The sequence below is a fragment of the Apodemus sylvaticus genome, chromosome 22 (genome assembly GCF_947179515.1).
Source record: "Apodemus sylvaticus chromosome 22, mApoSyl1.1, whole genome shotgun sequence".
In the NCBI taxonomy this organism is placed as follows: Eukaryota; Metazoa; Chordata; class Mammalia; order Rodentia; family Muridae; genus Apodemus; species Apodemus sylvaticus.
This window is the reverse complement of record NC_067493.1, coordinates 2,387,583-2,411,944: the sequence shown is the minus strand read 5'-3', so window position 1 is coordinate 2,411,944 and position 24,362 is coordinate 2,387,583. Positions and strand designations below refer to the sequence as shown.

At 40.2% G+C, this 24,362-nt stretch overlaps 1 protein-coding gene and 1 pseudogene across 1 annotated transcript in view; both read right to left on the bottom strand.

The window, feature by feature from the left end:
* LOC127672650 (zinc finger protein 431-like) overlaps positions 1-713 on the bottom strand; it is a 67,411-nt pseudogene extending 66,698 nt beyond the window's left edge.
* The window catches only part of LOC127672654 (zinc finger protein 431-like), a 263,925-nt gene that overhangs the window by 127,694 nt on the left and 111,869 nt on the right, over positions 1-24,362 (bottom strand). The window lies entirely within an intron of this gene.

The window sequence follows — 24,362 nt, the reverse complement described above, 5'->3', positions numbered from 1 at the left end:
TCTATAATCTTACTATGGACTATATGCTTATTAGGATGTTTTGGATATAAATTTTTCTCTTTCAATATACAATTTCTAAGTACTATGACACTATACAGATTGACATGTGCATAGCATAGTTCTAAAGGAGCTACATATCAAATGGATACACTAACCAGATATCAGATCTCAAGGTATATGGTTTTGTCAGAATATTATAATTAGAGCTGCACTTAAAGGACTGTTATTTTACACTCTTGCTATTCATTGGAGATTCCAGAACATATGGAAATTTCCTCAGAGGCAAATTTGTATCCGCTTGCACATAAAAATTACCTTTCATGTCTTCTACTAATTTGACAATTTTCTTCAAGATGATGGTCTCCCCGATAATAGCCTAAAACACAGTATCAGAAAAATCAATGATATACTATTGGAAATTAGGCAAAATTCAAGTTACTGTGAATTATCACTGCATTATGAATGTTACAATTAAAATTCAGTAAAACTGAATTATTCAGCCCAAACTTCATTATTCACAATTAAAATAATAGAAGATCATCAATAACCAAGAAACATTTCTTTCCTTTAGAAAAAAAAATAACAGTCTTACATATAGCTTCGAGGTTCAGGTAGGTTTCCAACATCACATCTTTGTAGAGATTCTTCTGGGAAGGGTCCAGCAAATTCCACTCTTCCTCAGTGAAGTTCACATGTACATCATCAAAAGTCATGGCATCCTAAATATCCCATACATGTGTATAACACAAAGGATCATATTAACATCACTGTAAAGGAAATATATGCTTCCCCAATAACATATACATATAATTTTGGTACATGATGCACTTATATTCTGACTCAGAATTTATAATCACTGTGTCATTTTAGAGGGATCTTGATTTATAAGATTTAGGTATGTCAATTTTGAGCATGTTGAATAGGATACAGCCTTGCCAGAGAAATGCCAATTGAGAGGTTGATGCAGGGAAAACAGATCCACAAAACTGAGCACACATCTGAAAAATTGTATGAACGATTACTAACTACAAAACTCATGGGCAAGCTGGGTGTATTTGCTAAGGCTTTTATCACAGAGTTACAGGCAGGTATATGTCATTTAGCTTGATGGCAGCATGGCCTATGTAATGTTTTCTAGGAGACCAAAAGTTATATATTAAGAACATCAACACTCTACCAAAATCAACCAAGGAAACAAAAATAATAGAGAACTCACAATTCTTTCCTAAAAGTTCCTACAAAGAATCATGCATTCATTTCAGATCTGTGTTAATGTTGCAGAAACATGAATGGCAACAGTTTAAACTATAACATTAATAAAATTTTACTAAAAGTCAATGCATGATTAAATAGTTACAAATGAACAGATGAAAATAATAGTAATATAAATGTTGATTATAAATAAGCAATGTAGGTTTGGAGAGAGAATTCATCAGTGGCGAGCTCTTGCTTGTCTTCCACATAATGGTGGTCAATTTCTCACAAACACACAGGACCAACAACTACTCATTACTTCAAAATCAAGAGTTCTGAGGCCATCTTCTGACAATAGTAAAGGTGAGAAACATGAAATTCTTATTCATGCACACAGGCAAAACAGTCATATTAATACAAACATTTCAGAACATACACAAGACTGAGGCAGAATGGCATATACAAGGCACGCAATGACCCTGAAATTTCAGATAATATTGACATCATGAACATATGCCATCCTGAGAAATAGAAAATAACCTATATATTTGGCTATATTTCAAAACTAAAGATATGGATATAAAACAGCTTAAAGACATGTTTATTTTACAAAAATTTTTGCAGGCAAATGTGTACAACTAGAAAATATCATCCTGAATGAGGAATCCCAGACCCAAAAGGACATGCACATATGTACTTACTAACAAATGAATAATAACCATATAGCACAGGATATCCATACTACATTTCTTGGCCCTGAAGAAGATAAACAAGCAGTAAGGCTCAGCTAGTAAGAGCACTTATTGCTCTTGTGAAAGTCCAGCATTCAAATCCCCCACCCACATGGTGGCTCAAAATCACTCATAATGAGATCTGATACCCTTTTCTGGTGTGTCTGAAGACAGATTCCCTGCTTATAATAATAAATGAATGAATGAATAAATAAATAAATAAATAAATAAATAAATAAATAAATAAATAAAATAAATCTTTAATAAAGTAAAGGAAGGCTAAAATGAGCATGGTTGAATCTCACTCAGAAGTGGAAATAGAGCAGACATAGGAGGCAGATGAAAGAGAGAGAACTGGAAGGACCATTATAAAGAAAGGGGAAGGGGAGGCAAGTAACAGGTGTGGTGAGAGAAAAGGAAAGGCAATAGGGTCAGGAAAATGAACTGAAATCTGTAGCTGTCAGGGTTCAAAGGGTGCAGGCTTAAGGATGCGCCACAGACAATGAAAGGGATGGCAAGAGGGAGTCTATGGGGGTGATCTTAGCTGAAATGCATATTAGTGAGAATTAGACACTGAAGAGGGCCACATCCTAAAGTCAAGCAGGACACCCCCATCCCAGTTGAGATTTAATTACACCAACCAAACCAGTTTACATACAACAAAGGAAGCATCCCACACAGAAATCAGGGTTTCAGTTAGGGGATTAGAGGGTAATGGTTAGGATCAGGATAGGGGTTGTTAGGGTTAGGAAATTAAGGGGTTAAAATAGGATTAGAAATTTAGGATAAGTCCCAGGATTAAACTCAGGTTTAAGGTTAAGCTGACCACCATTATTCTCGATGGTCCCACTGAATCAATAGTATTCCTATTACACAAAGAAAAAATGCCAGGGTTAGGGTTAGTCTTTTCATAAGGAATTAATTCATTACTAATACAATGTTCTCCCTGCATTTATTCCTGCAGTCCAGAATAGGGTACCAGATACCAGATCCAATTAAATATAATTATGAGCCACCCCGTGGTTGCCTAGAATTGAACTCATGGACTGAGTAAGAATAACCAGAGCGCTTATCCTCTGAGACATCTCCTCAGGCCTGACCCTGCCTTCTTAATGTATATTATAAAAGGAAAATATAGTTTGGACACAGGTGTATAGACACCACCCATGCTTCTACAAGAAAGCAACTAGTCCAGATGTTTTGAACAGAATTACAATCAGCCATGATACTGAAGTTATTCATAGGTCATGGCCTCAACTTGCAAGTAAGAAGCACCAGTAGAAATCTCACAGGAAGTCACATCTGGTTGATGCTTCCAATCCAACCCCACAGTGGACCTACCACCCCAGCACCCACTGCTCAGCTGCATGTTCCTCCCCATTGGTCAGTGTCCGATGCTCAGGTAGCTTTCTCATCCAGCCCAGGCCCACTGGCTTATGAATATTGTCACCCTCAGTGGAAGACCCTTCCCACTTCAATCATCCCCACTATCTCACCCAGTCATAGCCACCAGCCATTCTGATGAGGGCACACCCTCCACTGAGGCTCCTTAAGATGACTGTAGCTCTGAAATAATGAAATGCTGGCAGATTTACCTCTCTCTTGACTATGTCTCTTTGTGGATTGAGAAGAGCATCTCTTACTGCCCACCTCCTCTCCTAGCTTTCAACATTAACCAGCAATCTCTCTTGAACATAACAAAAATATCAGTAAAAGAAGCCACACTCAGCCAACACTATGAAAATCTAGACAGAAATCTGTAACACAGGAATAAACACCTTCACAAACATGACAAACTGAGAAACCTTACCTAGACCAATAATCACTACAAATGATGCTGCCCAGACAACAGCATGGAAAGATAAGCAATACCAGGCAGGAATGTAAGTCACTATCCTCAGGGTCTCACTTCTCTCCTTTCCCTCAAACAACCTCTTTCATATCTGACTCTTACATGTTTCAGTTTAGTTTAGTTTCTCAGGACATGATAGAGAGTGAGAAGGAAGAAGGAGGAGGAGGATGAGGATGAGGATGAGGATGAGGAGGAAGGAGAAGAAGGAGAAGAAGAAGAAGAAGAAAAAGAAGAAGAAGAAGAAGAAGAAGAAGAAGAAGAAGAAGAAGAAGAAGAAGAAGAAGAAGAAGAAGAAGAAGGTGACGGCGAGGAGGAGAAGGAAGAGGAAGATGTAAAAGATCAATCAGGATAAAGATCTCGAAAATATTTCAAATGAAATAATCAATGAAAAATTTTTCTAAAGCAAAAATGGTGCCCGTTAATGTAAAAGAAACATCAAAAATACCAAACATTGGGAAAAAAAGTCTCTTTGCTACATAATAATCACAACACTAAACATATTAAAGAAATTAAAAAAAAACTACAGCCAAAAAAAGTAAAAAATACAATGAGAAATGTATGAAATCAGAACTATTAGATTCATATCTGTCTTCTATTTTTTAAGGCATTCATTACTTATACAATGTTCTCCCTGCATGTATTCCTGCAGGCCAGAAGAGGGCGCCAGACCCCATTTCATATAGTTATGAGCCACCATGTGGTTGCTAAGAATTAAACTAATGGCCTGTTTAAGAACAACCAGAGCTGTTAACCTCTGAGCCATCTCTCCAGCCCTAACCTTGCCTCCTTAATGTATATTATAAAAGACAAAAAGCTTTGGACACAGTTGCTGCATAGTCACAGAACCCACCCAAGCTTCTACAAGAAAGAAACTAGTCCAGATGTTTTGGACAGAATTACAATCAGCCGTGATACTGAAGTTATTCAGAAGTCATTGCCTGAACTAGCAGGTTAGAAGCACCACTACAAACCTCACAGGTGGTCACATCTGGCTGATGTTTCTGATCCAACCCCATAGAGAACCCACCACCCCAGTGCATACAGCTCAGCCGCATGTTCCTTCCCATTGTGGGCAGATATTGTGTACTCACCATGTCTTGATTTCAGCGTTTCCCTGAGGTCCCCTCACAGCACACAACAGCAGAGCTCAGAGCAGGACACAGAGAATCATTCACACTGCTTAACCACATGTTCCTTCCCATTGTGGGCAGTGATCCTGTACTCACCATGTCTTGATTTCAGAGCTTCCCTGAGGTCCCCTCACAGCACACAACAGCAGAGCTCAGAGCAGGACACAGAGAAGCATTCAAGCTTCACAGCTACAGGGAAAACACTCAATCAGCATAAATGTCTAGAAAACATTTCCAAATAAAACCATAAATGAAAACTTTCTTAAACTAATGGAGGTGCCTGTTAATGTAAAAGAAGCATCCAAAATATCAAACAAATTGTAGAAAAGTGTCTTTCCTGCACAGTAATCAAAACAGCAAGCATCAAAGGAAAACAATATAAATAACTACTACATAAATAACTAACAAAACTAAAGAAAAAATAAAAATAGCCTGGGACCTAGTCCCGTCCATCCCACAGCCTTTGACCCCAGCCAGCTCCAACCTGATCATTAATGTTCCTTGGGAAAGCACCAGCCCAGACCTCTGTAAACTCTCCCAGGTGTTTGTCATGTCACATCCCAGCCTCTGTCATTAAGGAACAGGATGCAGTTTATTGGCCTGTGAATTCCCTTCCTGTCTCACCAGCTCACAGGCAGAAGCCAGGGCCGGGCGCACAGACCAGCGATCAATGGCGGCCAGGCTAGGCTTCTGTTCCCACAGGAGGGTTGTGCTAGTATGCCACTGTGCCTGCCTGGAGGAGCACAGAGATGGTTTGCACTCCTCCCTTCTGCAAACTTTCCAGAGTGGGAAGCCTGCACCTTTCCCAGCCACTGTCCCCACCTGGAGCACAGAGAGAGTTTGCACTCCGCACCGCTGCAAACTTTCCAGAGCAGAGCGGGAAGCCCCCGCTTTGCCTGCCCACTGTCCCGCCTGTAGGAGCACAGAGAGGGTTTGGACTCCGCCACACTGTAAACTTTACAGAGCAGGAAGCCCGCGTGTTGCCCGGCCATTGTCCCTGCCCAGAGCACAAAGAGGGTTTTCACTCTGCCCCACTGTAAAATTTACAGAGCTGGAAGCCCGGGTCTTGCCCAGCCTCTCCAAACTTACGGACTGCTTCTGTGGAGACAACAGGAAGATAGCACGGTGTGACTTGAGAGCTCACAGACACCCACAGCATGGAGCACTATCTTCATCCGGATGTGCATGCAAATGTGGTCCCTTTCCACAAGTCCAGGCCCAGCTGCTCAGAGCCCGGGAAGCTCAGCAATCCCAGCACTCGCTAAATGCACGCGCTCACCTCCTTCCCGCCTCTGCCAGACCTCTGACCAACATGCACATTCAAACTCCCAGCCCACTTTCATTCATAAAAATTAAAGACAGGAAATGACATCATTCCTGGAGGCTGGATGCAGGGCGGGCGCTGTGGTGACGTGAGGGGTGGTTCCAGCGGTTGCCGGCTGAGGGACAGGGACGCCAACATGGCGCCCGCCAGGGGCTGAGATGCACGGTCACAGGGAGGGGGCGCGGGTGACGTCAGGGGGCGCAGCCAGCGGTTGCTGGGTGACAGTCAGGGAATCCAACATGGCTCCCGCCCTGGCTGAGATAGATGGGCGAGGGGCAGGGTTGCCGTTACATCAGGGGCAGGGCCAGCAGTCACTGAGTGACTGACAGGGATGCCAATGTGACATTTTCACTGGATTTGAAGAAATGTATAAATATATGTGTTAAAATTGAAGAATTTGATGTAAAATAATACACATGAAAGTGTACACATAGATAATACATAAAAAATTGCCTGACAAACCATGTAAAAAAATTCTAAACAAATTAATGGCTTTCATGGAAAATACTTCTTATAAAATTCAAGAAATATACAGAAAATTTATTTAAAATTAAGATTTGGCATTGAAAATAAATACACATAAAAAGTACACAAAGAAAACTAAATGTGTAGGCAAACTCAATTTTAGGAAAAAATTGAAAAATAAAGTGTTAAAATTGAAGAATCTGTTGGAAAATAATAATGGTAAAAGATAAATCATCTTTACTAAATCAAGCACTTAGAAACATTTTCTTATTAAATTGATGATTTTCATGGAAAATATTTCTGATAAAATTGAAGCAGTGCATAGAAAAGTAGTGTTAAATTGAAGATTTTTCATGGGAAATTATTCAGATAATATTGTGTACATAAAACAAGTCTAAATAATTGAAAAATTAAATAGAAATATTTTCTGATAAAATTAAAGTTTCTCTTAACTAATATTCAAGTAATATTGAAGAAATATATACAAATATGTGTTAAAATTGAAGAATTACCTGGAAAATAATAATAGTAAAATGGTAAACATAGAAAAAATATATATATACTATACAATATACTATATAATATATACAAGATTACTCAGATCTGACACTCTGATCGCTGTCTGCAGCCATCATCTCCAAGCAAGACCGTCCTGAGAAAGTCCCTCCCGTCCTGAATCTCCACATGCTGAAGGTGACCCTGGAACTGCCTTCTAACAAGTTCATGCGGCCAAAGCCTAGGAAGAAAGTGGACATCTCAAGTCTTCTGCTGCCAACGTGATGGGCTGGCTCTTCTCTCCATCCTGACCCAGGTCTCCACAGCTAACACATTTGGAAATAAAGCACAGCACTTTCCCATTGTTCTGACACTGACAAATCTCAGTGGCTGAGACCTCTGGCTTTTGAAAGGGAGGTGATCAACATTTGTGTCCCAGGAGAGTCTCCCGGGATGGGCCCCTCAGCTTCTGTTCAGTAGAGGAAGAGCATTAACCGGAAGAAAAAGCCTGTTCCTCATGACATAGACAATCCTTTGTCTGAACATTCTAGTGTATCCTGGAGAGCTCTGGGCATCCCCTGTGATGTCACCAGTGATGTCACAACACCCACTGCTCTCAGGGCTTTAAATTAGTCCCTAGAGAGTTCACCCATATTTATGTCTGCAAGATGGAAGAGGAATCTACTTGAGAGTGAGAATGGGGAGCTTAGAGAAGTGAGAGAGAGGCCAAAGGAAGCTGGATTTCCATCTCACTGTAAACCAGGGAGGAAGACGTGGTCCTGGGAAAGGCACAGGGAGTCATGGATCAGTGAGGTGAAAATTCCTGAAGTAGGCATCTGTGAGCCTCTCCTCCCAGGAGTGTGTAACAGGAAATGGTGCCACTGTGAAGCTCGTGAACTTTCCTGATTATCATAATTACTGAAAGGCAAGTATTCTAGTACATTTGATTGTCCATTCCCAAAGACAGGAGCAGGCTATTCCACAGGTATTCTAGCTGTGAATTTTTATATTTTCCCCTTACTGGTCATTCGGGTGTAACCTCGGACATAAGTAGACCATAAAGAGTCAGGTGAGAAATGATATGTCTGAGTTCATATCAGTTCAACACTTTACTCCCAGCTTATTTTTCTAGGTACAGTGGCTATTAAAATACAGTAACTCATAGCAAAATATTCTTTTGAGGCCTTACATTCTAAGACCTCCTCTGACAAACTTATCCCTGAGAATGACACCCTGAGTTTCCTGAATCAGCAGATTGACTGCCTGAAAATCTCTAACGCAACCAAACAACTGTCAGAATCCAAGACTGGATACTTTTTCCAGCTCAGGAAAAACTTTAGTCTTTCATTTGGATACTAACATAAGATGTAGAAACTTTGATATTCAGAGAACCCAACTGATAATCAAAGAGTTAGTTGCCTAGTGCCAGACAGACTGCTTCCAGCAATTAACACTTTCACTACTCTATGCTGGATCTTACTGACAGCTACTTCTGCAGCTAATTTTTCTCTGAGATAAAATGCCCTTTAGTATGCTTCTGTTCTAGAGATGACAAGTTAACTTTCTGCCCTGACTAACAATGTGTTTACTAAAGGAAAGTATGTGATATTTTCAATTGGCACTAAAAATTATGGAAAGTGATTTCCAACAAGCAATAAACACAAATTCATGGCTTACTAAAATATGCCCTTTTATTAATTATGTAGAGAGTTTAAACATGAGATCATTTTGTATTTAATATAATGTACATAATAGCAAATGGATTCCAAGTAAATTAAACTTGCTCATGTGGCCCTATTTCATTTTGTTCCCTATGACATTAAAATTATAAATTTATATGAAAAGATGAAAACATATTTAATAAATAAATCAACACAGGTAAAATAATATGGTCCTGAGTTTTTGAATAGGTAACATAAGGATATATTTTTAAATTTTAATGTCTACTTTACATATATTTATATATAAACATATAAATATCACATTTATATGTCCATATCACAGTCTGTATTGCTTAAGGTTCTAAATTAATTTTAAAAAGTTAATACCTCCTAGACCAGGAGATGTTATTCATATCAGACATATCCTCAGTCATAACATATCTGTGGTTTAAATTATGACATATACATTTATGAATTTTTATACAGACAAAAAATGTTCATATAAAATATCTTTATCTTTTTAACTGTTTATTCCAGTGATCTCTTCTTGTGAAGATCCCTAGAAAGAATCTGATTGCTGAGACTGACAGTGAATCAGAGAGTCAATGCATAGGAAAAGAGATCTTGTGTGTTTCCAGACTTGTGCTGTAAAATCATGGATAACAAGAATCTATTGTCACCTGATTTAATGTGAGGCAAGTGTGGTACCAGTTCTTGGCCTACAGTAGCTAAAACATTTGCTATTCCATTCCTCACTAAAATATTTTCAATATTTCAAATATTTTCATGTCAGAATTCATTTTAGAGAACCACATATAAGTTTGAACTCAGGTAAACTCAGAGACTGATATCTAGCACTAATTTCCAAGTTGCCCCCAACAAAGCTTGAGCTGTAGGTTAATCCCCATCAAGACCAGAATTTCCAGGTCACACCCTCAACAAGACCGGTGGTCTCAGTATATTCCCCACAACAAACCTACATCCCAGGTTACAGGCCCATACCTTGCCTAAAGACTCTCAATGCAGATGGGAACAGAAGTCAAGTTTATGATATGACTCCCAGCACTGGTCAGTTATGTTAAAGGCCAGAGTAGCTTTCCAATTAGATGCTTGCAAATGTACTCCCTGCTTGATGCTTACCATAAAGCCTTGCCCCTGTAGACATTAGGGACACCCCCACAAAACCATAATGTGCAATGATGGTGCATAGGAGGAGGGGTCCCAAGCTAGCTCTAATAGAATAAGGACCCTGTTTTGAGTTCCATCAGATCATCTCCAGAGTGATATTTCAGGGGTGGGGGGTGGTGGTATTACTAGCATTCCCCTGGCTCAATGTACTCAATTTCCACTAAGATGGAATAGCAGGCTAAGACATGTCTTTAAAATGGAAAATGGTTGGATTGAGGCAATGATGATAGAGCATTGGTCCAATATTCAAAACATATGGTTTACAATAAGGTCCCGACAAAGGCTCCAAACAACATTTCTAACTGACAACGAAACTGGTAGGGCAGCCTGCACAGCAGCCTGGTCCTTTTACTGTGCCTTCTCCTATGTTTAGACCACAACAGAAAGCCAGAAGCTTTCTGGGCTTCTTGTAATACTGGCTGGGGTAACAAATCCAAGTGAGGAGTGTGGTGTCTCCAGAGTCCTGATAAGCACACTACCTGTTGTGCTTCTTTCATTGTTGTTGGAGTGGCCAAGTGCAATGATTTATCTTTCACCTTCTAAATGTCCCTGTGTACCCTACACCACTATATTCTTAAGCATTTTACTCAATTAGAAGACTGATAAATTTTAGTTGATTTTTTTTTTTTTTTACTTTTGATGCACTTATTGGTTTCCAATGAATCCAAATTAATCGACACCTCATGCTCTCTAGGTAATTTCTACATAATGTGTGCTTTAGATCACTAATATCATATTTATTGGAAGGAATAGATGATCAAGATCCCTTCTACCTTGGTTATGTCTCAGGGCTGCAAACATATCTTCAAGGCAAAACTGTAAAGTTATTCTAAGGCAATGCCAAATAAAGCAAATTGCTTCTGGTGATATTAATGGTGATATAGTGGCGAAAAGGCATTTTCTAGATCAGTAACTGCACACCATGTTCCACAGATGTGCTCATCTGCTGAGGTAAGGATGGCACTAAGTCACCTTTATATCTAGCTGCCTCCTCTCTTCACTGTTCACACCACTGCTGACATGTCATCTATGAACTGCTCTACAGGCTTCTGATTCCTTTCTCATATTCAGATGTTTTTTCTCCAGCTCTCAAGCTCTGCTTTCACCTTACTAAGCTTTTCTTCCAAGAAGCAAAGTCAATGTCTTGTTATGATGCAGGCTTTGCTGCTGCTTAATGAAAAAACTAAAAATCTCATGCTGGCCATTGTGTGAGTTCTCTTTTACAATGCAGATTTTCTTGGTGTTCTCCTACTAGAGACCCTCCAGATCCATATGTGACTTCTGCAGCTGGACCACAAATGCGTATTTAGTAAATAATGTTTTAAAAATGCATTGGGATAAGAATGAAATTATAACACATTTTAGGCACTCAAGTTGTGTAGACTATTTGTCACAGTTTGTGCCTTTGATTAAACTGCACAAGGAGTCCATGCTTGATACAGAAAATGAATAAATACAGATGAAAAAGAGAAAACCCAAAAGGGGAACTTAAATTCCCCTCTGAAATTCATTTTAATATTCTATTATTGGATCCACTTGCTTTCCCAATGCTGTTACACATATATAAAAATGTAAGGTAGAAAGGGATATGTATCTATTCATGTGATATTTTTTTCTATCTACTTTCAAATTTGACAGCTAACCATATCAGTTACAGGTTGCCCTGCTAACACAAGAGAGGTGCCATGATTTCATTCATATGCACTGCATAACTCACAAGGACTCTTGGGCAGATTGGACCAGAATACATGTCAACAGCCATATGGAAAAACACAATGAATTTCAACAGAACTTTCATAGACAAGAGTTTAGAAGATAATAAAAGTTCAATATCATTCACACTCAGAGAAGAATTATGGGACATTGTGTCTTACACTATCTAGTGTAGGGAAGCACAGCCTCACATGAAACATTGAGCAAGGAGTTGAACATTCTCTCTGTTGTTCATATACTATCATAATCTAATCATGTTTACAAAATATCTTCAAACTTACTGTGATTCCTGTCATGTGGAGAGTATATGATTATGCAAAATCCAAAATGACTCCGTTATAAATATTCAACACCCATTCTGTCCAATATCAGTACCTGTGCAGACATTCACTGAGATATTATGCTGATCTTTTGCCTGATAATCAGTCCCTGGCAATAAATGGCATTTGATGCAACATTGCTGATTGCTGATTGCGAAGAATTTCATACATTTTACTCAAAGGAATGAAAGAATTTAGGTGTCATTTATGAGAGAGAATTTTATTGCTAATATTAGTATATAAATTCTATTCTATTTTCAATTCATGTTTAGTTGGTCTTTGTTTTGAAACAGTCCTGTCTTCTGTGACATCGCAACAACACACAAGTATGTCTGTTATGCTAATTTATGTAACTTGGTTAGGCTACAATGAGTGACACAGATGGAGCATTGAATTTAATTTTGTAAATTTTTGAACTACCTTATATTTTTCCTCAAAAATATCCACACTGAATGCAGTGGATTCTTTTTTCTTCTTCTTTTTTTAAATGTATTTTTAATCTATTTTTACAGTCCATTTTTATCACCCTCATGTTCCATCCACTGACAGTTCCATATTCCACACCTCCCCTGTGACAACCCATAGCGATAGGATCTTAATTTGAGAAGCTTCACTTCTTTCTTGTTTGCTTGTTTTGATTTTTGAGCCTAGGTTTCCTCTGTAGGCCTAGCTGGCTTGAAACTAGGTCTGACTACCAGGTTGGCCTTGAGATCAGAGATCCAACTGCTTCTGCTTCTATCCCCATACTGCTTCTTTCCTATAGTTGCTGAGACTAAAGTCTTGCACCACCAGACATGGCAGAATCTTGACTAATTAGTCAATACAAATAGAAGCTAGTATTTTGGGTTTACTACCCAATTTTCCACAGTGTAATGCTTGGGAGGGTATAATTAACTAACTGGAGATTTCTCTGTATCAGGTCAAAGACTTGCCCTCAGCATTCCATGGATAACCTGAAGGTTCAGAGGGAGTACTGTCTCAATTTTTCAAAACTTCAGCAGATTCTAAAGAGCGTGGACTACTGAGTGCATTTACAAATCCTGAGTACAGGATCTTCCATGTCTCAGCCACTTTCTTTCTGTGGAGAGCCAAAACACAGCTTTAAGGATGGCTGGATTGTTGATTGGGATCTATACTCATTTTACTATGTATTTGACAGATTGGACAACCTGAGATACAGCAGAAGATTGAATTGTGCCATGAAGGGCTCAGAGGTCTTCCAGACTAAGAGTCAGAGGAGCCACAAGTGTCCTAAAGAGATTTGGACAACAACAAAAACAAAGGTATAGCAGAGCCAGACCAACCCTCGACAAGTTTGCTCAGGGAGAAAGGCCTGGAACTTGAGACCTGTGATGGTGGAGGCTGCACTGACCAGGATCCTGCTTCTGACATTTACAGGAATCTAGGCTGCTGGGCTTGCCTTCAAAGGGCTTTTGGCCAGAAGAAGAAGTGAAAAAATCCACCAAGAATTCTGTTTGGGGCCCAGGATCCCTGATGCCTGCTAAGATTTGCAATTAGGGATCTTCTGTCAGTTCCTTTATTACAGCAAAGGAACTCACAAGGCAGCTGTGTCTTTGTGTCTACTACATGTTTGTTTGTTTGTTTTACAGCTTTCTTAATAAAAGTCTTGAAATGCAGGAAATTTGTATTCCTGAAATGGACCTATGTAAAAGGTGACGTGTGGAGTGGATACACATCAGGATACACTGTTCTCTAAACTAGACTCCAAAATAGATTTGTTGGCCAATTATCCCTTTTCCTTTGCATCTAATCAGTTTCCTATTATGTTTTACTCTAGACATCTGCATCCAGATTGATAGGATCTTACTTTGAGAAGTGTCACATACCTTTTTCCTGCTTGTTTTATCTTTTAAGCCTAGGTCACAGGACTAAATGGTGATTCTTTTAAACAGAAGTTTTCAGGTAGTCTTAGGAAACCTGGTTCTCATGTGTCCTGGAACTTAAGATAACCAGCACACAGGGAGAAACCTTGAGAACTTTGAGAAACCCCTGTGCTGAATCAACATGGATGATAACTGTTCTGAGAGTGTAGAGATTCAACGCACCCCAGAGATATCTAGAAATGATGGCAAACAGAGAGGAGCTGAAAACAAAATGAAATTATGTTTTGATCACATTTCTTGTATACTGGCACATGGGTGCCAGGGGTTTCATCCAGGGTTTCCTCCACGCCTTGTAAACAAAGGATCTCATTAGAGTCTCCCTTGCAAAGTCTGGATCCATTTGAAGAGTAAAGCATATAGAAACAAAGTCAACTATGTGTTTGCAATCAAGGTCTGATTTACTCTCAGCCTGCTGACAGCACAGCATCACATCTCCTGCACACTCACACTAGGATACCAAGAATTTTGGTCAGTGTATCGGTGCATGGGTTCCAGATCTTGGGTTTTCACAGAATTCCCCTGCATCTTGCCTGGTAGGGTCTGATTTCATTGGCAAAAGGATAGCACCTAGAAAGAAAATCACCTGTGTGGTTTGAAATCATTATGGAATTTCAGGGTGGAGTTGTTGACAGCCTAGTGGAATTTAGCTAGGCTGCAAGTCTCAAGTTGAAGTAGTTATTGGCTTGCAGCTCAGAGCCAAGAAACATTTAACCTTCTGGCCAGAATCATTTCCTGGCCAGGTTCATTCTCTGGGGGAGAAGAGTAGAGACCACAGAGTGTATTTCTCTGTGTAACCATGACTGTTCTCAAAATCGCTTTTACTTGATTACATCACAAATAATGCAAAATCCAAAACTTAAGGACACAACTTCAAGGGATTTATTGTTTAATTTGTAAAATGTAATCAGGTTCTTTGAAGTAGGAACACACCAATCAAAGCAGATCTCTTTGATCTTGAAAGACAAAGGCCTTTAATCTGGATATGGAGCAAGAAATTGACATAACTGTGTCATTGTGATTGTTTTTGTTTCTATGAGCCAGGGTTTGTCTGCAATACCACTGGCTGTATAGGAATGCATTTTGTAGCTCAGGCTGCTCACAGAGATCCAGCTTCAAGAATCATACCCATAGTGCTTGGATTAAAGGCACGAGTCACCACACCCAGCAGAAGACACACATCTTTAATCCAGAGATTGACTCTGGAACACACATCTTTAACTTGGGCAACAACTTCATCTTGAGGCCTATATAAGTGCACAGAGGAAGCATGTTTTCACATTGACTGCTTGCTCTCTCCTAGCTATCAAGTCTCATTGCTTAGCTGGCATTAGAGCTTGCATGTCTGTGATTCCATCTTCTACTGAGGACCAGCTGAGACATCCAGCTTCGGTGACTGAGATCTTCTGGATTCTTGGACTTTGCATCCTATCCAGTTCTTGTGGAATAACACAGGCTGCATCCTGTAATTCAATCTAATATATCGTCCTATCAGGAAAGAGAGAGTGAGTGAGAGATCATTTTATGTGATCTTTTTCTCTTGAAAGAAGGCATCCCAAATAGACTCGCTGGCCCATGAGCACTTTCCCCATTGCCGGTCTAATCAGTTGTCTATAATGTTTAACTCTAGACAATTGCGTGATGTTGAAAGATATTTCCTATCCATTCACTTTGAGATGGTGAGAGGCTAGTGATTAGAAGGGAGTGAGGAGGAGGATCTAGGGAGAGAGACACAGGAAGATGCATGCAGGAATCATGAGTGTGAAAGGGTAGAGATACAGGGTGCCAAGGTGGAATCAGAGGTAAATATATCTAAAAGTTAGACTATTGGGATAGAACTTTTAATATAGCAGATGGGTTTGTTATTACCTTATTGACATCTTGATTTTTTTAAAAATATATTTAAATCTAATTGGCAAATTAATTAATTAAGGGTTGAGAGTCTGTTCTTCTGGGAATTTGAGGCTCCTTTGATTGGGGAACAGTAGAACTGGTGTCCCACAGGTAGTGTGGCATGTTTGAAATGTGGGTCCCCTGCATATGGCAGAGAGAGAACTCAGCTGAGATGCTGAGAAAGCTAGTTGGAAGAGATTGCCTTAGAGGCAAAATGAGAGCACCTCTGAAGGAGACACTGTAGAGACACGGTTAGTGTCATATGAGGCAAGAGTGTCCAAAAAGTCTGGGCCCAAAGTGGCCCAGACTGCTCTAGAGAGTCCGTGGCATGGACCAGATTCTTGATAGCCTGTCTTGACCCTACCAAAGAGTTAGATTGCTGCCTCTGCCAAGGACCTCACTGAGCAGACTGGCTGTTTCTCCTGCAGTTATTGTGGGTGAGGAATGTGTTGGCTCATTTTTAAATAAAATACCATTACAGCATCCAGAGTGATAGCATTTTATGTTGAGAAGCTTCACTCCTTTTGTGTTTGCATGTTTTATTCTTTGAGCCTAGGTTATTCCGTATAGCCCTGGCTGTCCTAAAAGTAGGTCTGACTACCAGGCTGGCCTTGAGATCAGATATCCACCTGCCTCTGCTTCTATCCCCAATCTGCTTCATTCCTGTAGGTGCTGAGATAAAAGTTTTACACCACCAGACTGGGCAGAATCTTGCCTCCTTAGGCAATGCAAATAAATGTTAGTATTGTGGGTTTAACACCCAATTTACCAGAGTGCAATGCTTGGGAGGGTGTAATTAACTAACTGGAGACTTCTTTATATGAGGAGGTCAAGGACTTACTCTCAGCATTCCACGGATAATCTGAAGGTTCTGAGGGAGTTCTGTCTTAGTTTTGTCAAAAATTCAGCAGATTACAGAGAGCATGGACCACCAAGTGGACATGACTTGCCAGCCATGAGTTCAGGATCTTCCACATCTCAGCATCTTTCTTTCTGTGGAGAGACAAACCACAGCTTTGATGATGGCTGGATTGTTGATTGGGATCTACACCCCTTTTACTATATATTTGAGAGCTTAAACAACTTGAGACACAGCACCAGATTGAATTGTGTCATGAAGGGCCCAGAAGTCTTGCAGACTGAGAATCAGAGGGAGCCACAAGTGTCCTCAACAGATGTGGACAATAACAAAGTCAAACGTATAGAGAAGCCAGACCAACCCTTGACAAGTTTGCTCAGGGAGAAAGGCCTGGAACTTGAGAACTGTGATGGTGAAGGCTGCACTGACCAGGATCCTGCTTTTGACATTTCCAGGAATCTAGGCTACTGGGCATGGCTTCAAAGGGCTTTTGACTAGATGAAGAATTGAAAAACAATCACCCAGAACTCTGTTTGTAGTCTTGGAACCCTGAAGCCTGCTGAGACTTGTAATTAGGGGATCTTCTGTCAGCCCATGACAAAGCATCCCTTCCTCCTGAGGTTACCAGACCTACCTGGCTATTGCCAGGTAACGGTGGGGCGGGGCATAGCTGGCTGTTGCCAGGTAACTGTGGGGTGGAGCTTAGACAGAATCCTAACAAGGGGGAGGTGCCCCTGTAAGGGACGGCCTTGGTTATCTTAACTGGTGTGGGAAGCCCCACCCACTGTGGGCGGCACCATTCCCTGGCTAGGATCCCGGGCAGTGTGTGGAAAGGGGCTGAGCAGCAGCAGGCGTTCATTGCTCTTGGCGTCCTGATTATTTACACACCTGATGTGAGTGAGCAGCTGCTTCACACTTCAGAGTGGCATTGCCCACCATGAGGGACTTTACTGTGAACCGTGAGCTGGAATAAACCTGTTCTCCTGACAGAGTGTTTTATCAAAGCAGCAGCAGTGATTAAGATTCTTGTGAATTGACCTTTATCCATTCAAGGGGGTCACAATGAGAGGTAATGTTGTATTTAATTAGTTGACCTGAGTACTTGACAATATCAAGTCCAATTTCCTAATTTCTCCCCAGAAACTCTGTACCCCACACGTGTTCCTCTTTCTATGAGGGTGTGGCTCCACACCCCCACTCCTGCCTCCTTGCCCTGGCGTTCTCCTACACTGGGGCTTTGAGCTTTTATGGGACAAATAACCTCTTCTCTCCATTGATGCGCAAGGCCTTCCTCTGCTACATATAATGCCAGAGCCACCCTTAATACTAACATCTCCAGAAAAATAAATATATGCTTTCTCAAATATATATTCACATAATTCTCATGCTTGCTCTGCTTATTTTCTGACTCATAATTTATAATCACTGTGTGATTTTAGAAGGAGCTTTAATTATAAGACAAAGGCCTAGAGGAGCCAGACCAACCCTCGGCAAGCTTGCTCAGGGAGAAAATGCTGGAAATTGCGACCTGTGACGGTGTAGTCTGCTTCTGACCGTCCCAGGAACCTAGGATGCTGGGCATGGCTTCAAAGGGCTTTCAGTTAGAAGAAGAAGTGAAAAAAACTCACCCAGAACTCTGTTTGTAGTCTTGGAACCCTGAAGCCTGCTAAGACTTGAAATTAGGGGATCTTCTGTCAGCCCACGCCAAGGCATCCCTTCCTCCTGAGGTTACCAGACACAAGACGGTATAGTACAGAATAGAGTTTATTCAGGGCATGGAGAAGGGAGTCAAGAGGGAAGTAGAGGCAGAGAAAAGCAGAGAGAGGGAGAGAGTAGAGAAGCAGAGGCGGCCATGACCGTGTGGAGAGAGGGGGAGGGGAGAGGAAGGGTGGAGAGCCCAAGAAGGGGCAAGAGAGAAGCTGAGAGTGAGAGGATAAGGAGGGGGAGGGGCAAGCAGCCCCTTTTATAGTGCACCAGACCTATATGGCTGTTGCTAGGTAACAGTGGGGAGGGGCATAGCTGGCTGTTGCCAGGTAACTGGGGGTGGAGCTTAGACAGAATCCTAACAAGGGGGAGGTGACTCGGGGCGTGGCTGTAAGGGACAGCCTTGGTTGTCTTAACTGGTGTGGGAAGCCCCACCCACTGTGGGCGGTACCATTCCCTGGCTAGGATCCCAGGCAGTGTGTGGAAAGGGGCTGAGCAGCAGCAGGTGTTCATTGCTTTTGGCATCCTGACTATTTACACACCTGATGTGAGTGAGCAGCTGCTTCACACTTCAGAGTGGCATTGCCCACCATGAGGGACTTTTCTGTGAACCGTGAGCTGGAATAAACCTGTTCTCCTGACAGAGTGTTTTATCAGAGCAGCAGCAGTGATTAAGATTCTTGTGAATTGACCTTTATCCATTCAATGTGGTCACAATGAGAGGTAATGTTGTGTTTTGCTTAAAGAATTTTTTATTATATATTTTCTTATTTACATTTATTTTTTTGCTTTTTGTTTTTTGAGACAGGGTTTCTCTGTGTAGTCCTGGCTGTCCTGGAACTCACTCTGTAGATCAGGCTGGCCGCAAACTCAGAAATCCACCTGCCTCTGCCTCCCAAGTGCTTTTTTTAAACATTTTTTTTATTTTTATATTTATTTATATTTTTATATATTTTATATTATATATTCATAAGTTTATATTTATATTTTATTTACATTTCAAATGTTCTCCCCTTTCCCCATTTCCCCTCTGAAAACCCTCTATCCCATCCCCCCTCCCCATGCTCACTAACCCACCCACTCCTGCTTCCCTGACCTGGTATTTCCCTACCCTGGGGCAATGAGCCTTCATGGGTCCAAGGGCCTCTCCTCTAATGGATGTCCGACCAGGCCATCCTCTGCTACCCATGTGGCTGGAGCCAAGGGTCCCTCCATGTGTACTCTTCAGTTGGTGGTTTAGTCCCTGGGAGCTCTGGGGTCACTGGTTGGTTCATATTGTTGTTTCTCCAATGGGACTACAAACCCCTTCAGCTCCTTGGGTCCTTTCTCTAGCTCCTCCATTGTTGACCCTGTGCTCAGTTCAATGGCTGGCTGAGAGTGTCCCCCTCTGTGTTTGTCATGCACTGGCAGAGCCTCTCAGGAGACAACTATATCAGGCTCCTGTCAGCAAACACTTGTTGGCATCCACAATAGTGTCTGGGTTTGGTACATGAACTGGTTACTGGCCCCAATATGCTTGCATTACCCTAACTCACCCAAACTGTTATTGCAACAACACTGAAGGTAAGAGGAGGCCCTTTGTCCACAGTCCAGCTATGCTGGCAGGTCTCGAGGTAGCCACAAGATGGCTCACAAATTTGGCCAGAGTGTATGAAAAAATACAAGAGAGAAAATAAAAGCCTTACAGCTTTTTTAGATTGTGTCATGGAGACATTTTTGACAATACACCCCCCATGGATCCTGAATCACCAGAAGCAAAGGCAGCAGTGGCTTGAGATTTTGTCAGTCAGGGAACACCAGCTATGAAGACAAAGCCCCAGAGGGTGGAGTAGTTAGGAAAGAGTTGTCTAAGAGATTTAAGGACAGTGGCAAAGAGAGTATTTAATGGAGGACAGACTGCAGAGGAGACGCAGATGAGAGGACAGAAGCAACAGACTGGAAACCTGGGAAAGACCCTGTTGTCAGCCAAGGCCAAATCAGAAGACCATAAGTGATGCCTAAAAAGGACGTAAGGGGGCCCTGAGAATCAAAATTGCCCCCACCACAAGACCAGGGTTACCCTAAAAGTAAAAAGGAAACCCACCAGCTTTTGTTGATAAAGTTCAACATTATGTCTTACTAAAACCTACAGATAGAGTCTCTCCATCTGTTTATAAATGAATTATCAGTGGCAACAGAATCAAAATAAAAATGCAGGACTTCTTATTTGCCTTGAAAAATTCAGATTATTTAAGACACTGCTAAAAAGGGCCTTACTCTACCAACTTCAGGTGACCTTTGTAGACCTGGGGAATGCATACTCAGACCAGGGCTCCTGTCATAAGCCAATGGCCAATGTGACACCAATTAATCAATCAATCAACCTAGAGTCAGTCACGAACCTTCAGTTCACAATCAATCAGCAATCAATCGAGTCAGGTTTTGGTCCAGTGAAGACCAAAATAATTGAGTAATTATCAGTTTTTTAATTATATTGATCGTTGATAAATTATCGATTGATTCATCATGTGTTAAATATTGATCATTGATTAATATTCAATCAATTGATTACTATTTATTGATCATTGATTCCTTGACTGATTGGGAGCTCATTACTGGCTGGTGATCGACTGCCTGTCTGTTATTCATCACCAATCAAGTGATTGACTGGCTGGTGGACATTTGATTGGACCCTGACTGAATACTGATCGATGGATGATCAGTTACTGATTGATTTGTGTTCATTTCCAATTACTGATCTCTTATGGATGACCAATTGACCTCCTGGTTAAAGATGATGGCAGAATGTCTCATTGCCAGCCTCCGTCTTGAATGCCCCCAGCATAACTTCCCAACTGACCTGCTGCCACACCCAGACCTCACTGCATGGGCCTCTGTATGACTGCTCAGATAGATGCATGAGTAACGAGATTCACAAAAGGCAGCAACCTCATTCCGGATGGACAGAGGTATGCTGGGACAACGGTGGTGTTAAATACTGAGATCACATAGGCAAAACTACACCCAGCAGGAATGTCAGCCGAGAAAGCTGAACTGGCAGCTCTGAAAAAGACATTAGTGCTAAAAAAGGATATTAATGACATTAAAGCCACTTCCTGTGGTGTACGATCACTTCCTATTATATCACAGTCACATTCTGTCAAGACACAGCCACTTCCTATGACAGTGGTGGTCACTTATGGCCATTGAATGGGCACTTCCTCTTAAAGCGAGCCAATTCCTGTGATGTACACTCACGTCCGATTATGGCCAGTCACTGCCTGTCACATCACTGCCACTTCCAGGTGTAGTACAGTCACTTACTTCAAATGGTCACTTCCAGTTCTGATGTGTCTGCTTCCTGTGGGATCATAGACTTAGGCATGTCCTCCACATTGTGGTCAGGTCATCTTTTCGCCACAGTCAAGACACAGATGGCTGGTGTGCCATTGCTACCTCTCATATCCACGGGGAGGAAAGGAGTCTTCTGATGAGCAAGGATAAACTCCATTCCAGAGAGCAACAAGACAGCCCCGAGAGTGGCTCCTAGAAATTGGGCTCCTCATGTCCTTGACTGCACCAGACCCAGGAGACCACACACTGTATGATCAGACAAAAAACCCGTTGATGTTTCAGTGCTGTAGGAGGTGAGGGAGGACAGCTAACTGACTACTAATTGTGTGAGAGAAAATGGGTCTACACAGAAATAGAGGAAGAAATTAGAGACTTTCTAGAGTTCATTGGAAATGAATGTGCAACATGTACAATCTCATGGAACATAAAAAACATGAAAGTGGGGCTAAGAAGAAAGTTCACAGAACAAAAAATGCCTACATGAAAAAAAATTCAGAGCTTTCATGCTAGTAATTTAACTGCACACTTTAAAGACTATAACAGAAGAAAATGAAAACAAGGAGGAGACATCAAGAAATTATAAATTTGGGGGTTGAAATCAATAAAATAGAAAGAGAACAATTCCAAGAATTAATGAAACATGGAGTTAGTCTTTTGAGTCTTTTATTTGACAAGATAAACAAACCTTTATTAAAAGATAAAGAATATACGATTTTATGAAATCTAAAATGAAATTGGAAGTAAAATAACAATTAAGAAATCCAGGGAATGGTAATGACATAGTTTTAAAAAGGGTACACTCCACCAAATTGGAAATTCTGAAAGAAATGGATAATTTCCTCAATAGATTCCACATACCAAAAATAAATGAAACTAAGAGAACCAACTTCAACAGACATAAACTAGGAAAACAGAATTCATCACAAATATGCCACCAATACAATCAAAGGACATGAGTTTTAGGGTGGAATCCTACAAGACTTTCAAAGAGGTTTTAACAAGAATACACGTCAGTGTATTTAACAATATAAAAGCCAAAGAAATATTAGGCAATTTATTTTCTGAACCCATGATGACTCAATATCCTGTCAGTAAAGACTAAGCAATAAAACAGAATTACAGACCAATTTTCCATAAAACCATAGAAGCAAAAATACTTAAGAGAAAAAACAAATACAATAAAATACAAATCGCATCAGAAGATCATCCACTGTGATCAATGAGGAAGGCTTCATTCAAGAAACACAGTGATGATTCAACATAATGGAATTAAAATGTAAGAAAAAAGAAGAACTGATCATCTCATGACATGATGTAAAATTTTCTGACAATATTCAACACCACTTTATGAAAAAATTCATGCAGAGATTAAGGATATAAGGGGCATGCCTGAACATAAAAATGTCACTTTACAGGAAGTCTAGAGCAACCTTAAGTTAACTGGAGGGAAATTCAAATTAATTCCACTAATGCCAAAACTAGAAAAGATGTTCCATTCTCTCTATGACTATCTATTCAATATATTATGTAAAAGTTAGGTAGAGCAATAAAACTGAAGGAGAGGAAGATAATATAAATTAGAAAGGAGGAAGTAAAATTATCTTTCTTTGCAGCTGATATGTTAGTTTCCATAAGTGAATCAAAACTTCACAAAGGCAATTGCTAGAGCTGATGAACACTGTCAGCAAAGTTGTTGGATACATGAATAACTAAAAAAGAAAATACAAATTAGTGGCCTTTGTATGTAAAAATGAGCTTGCAAATGCAAATAAATGGAGAGATATCATAAAATTTGAATTTATTGTTGACACTCCTCAATTTTTTTTACATAATAAATAACCTTGAGTAACTCAATATAGGTGTGTTGGCTAAGTACATACCAAAATATTTTTAGTCACAGATTTCTGAAGGTTCTCAAAATCTACTGTGATAAGCAAAGGCTTTAATAGATTAATTACATGCTAAAGAGTTTACACTTGTATAAAGATATTAGAAAATACAAAACTTTAACCCATTAACGACATTTATGATGTTTCTCTGCATTATGACATTTTCTTATGGTTTCTAAGATTACTGCTACATACAAAGGCTTTCTTTACCAAATTGCACATTCATAGCATTTCTCTCCAGGATATGTTCTTTTATGCATTCATAGATAACTCTTGTGAAAATGTTGTATCACACTGATTATGTTTATAAATTTTCTCTTCAATATGTTTTCTATAGTATATTTAAATATTACTATGATATACAAATGTTGGGAACAAGCAAAAGAAACTTGCTCTAAGTACTGCAATTTTGTTGCCAACCTCCATTTAATCATGAACTGAAACAAATTTCAAGTCCCAGGTCATAGGGGACCTGCATAATTTAACGATATTCAGCAAGATTTCATGATTTAATTTTGTTCCTCAAAACATAATGACTGTTCCTAACCATAATTTCTGTTATTCATGTTTTATTCCTAAAAATAAAATGCCTGTTACTAACTACAAAAGAACAATTCGGTGTGATAGGATAAACCATAAACCTACATTCTGTATAATTTGACATCGAATAACAACAGTAGAAAATCCCACTTGGTAGGAAATATACCTGT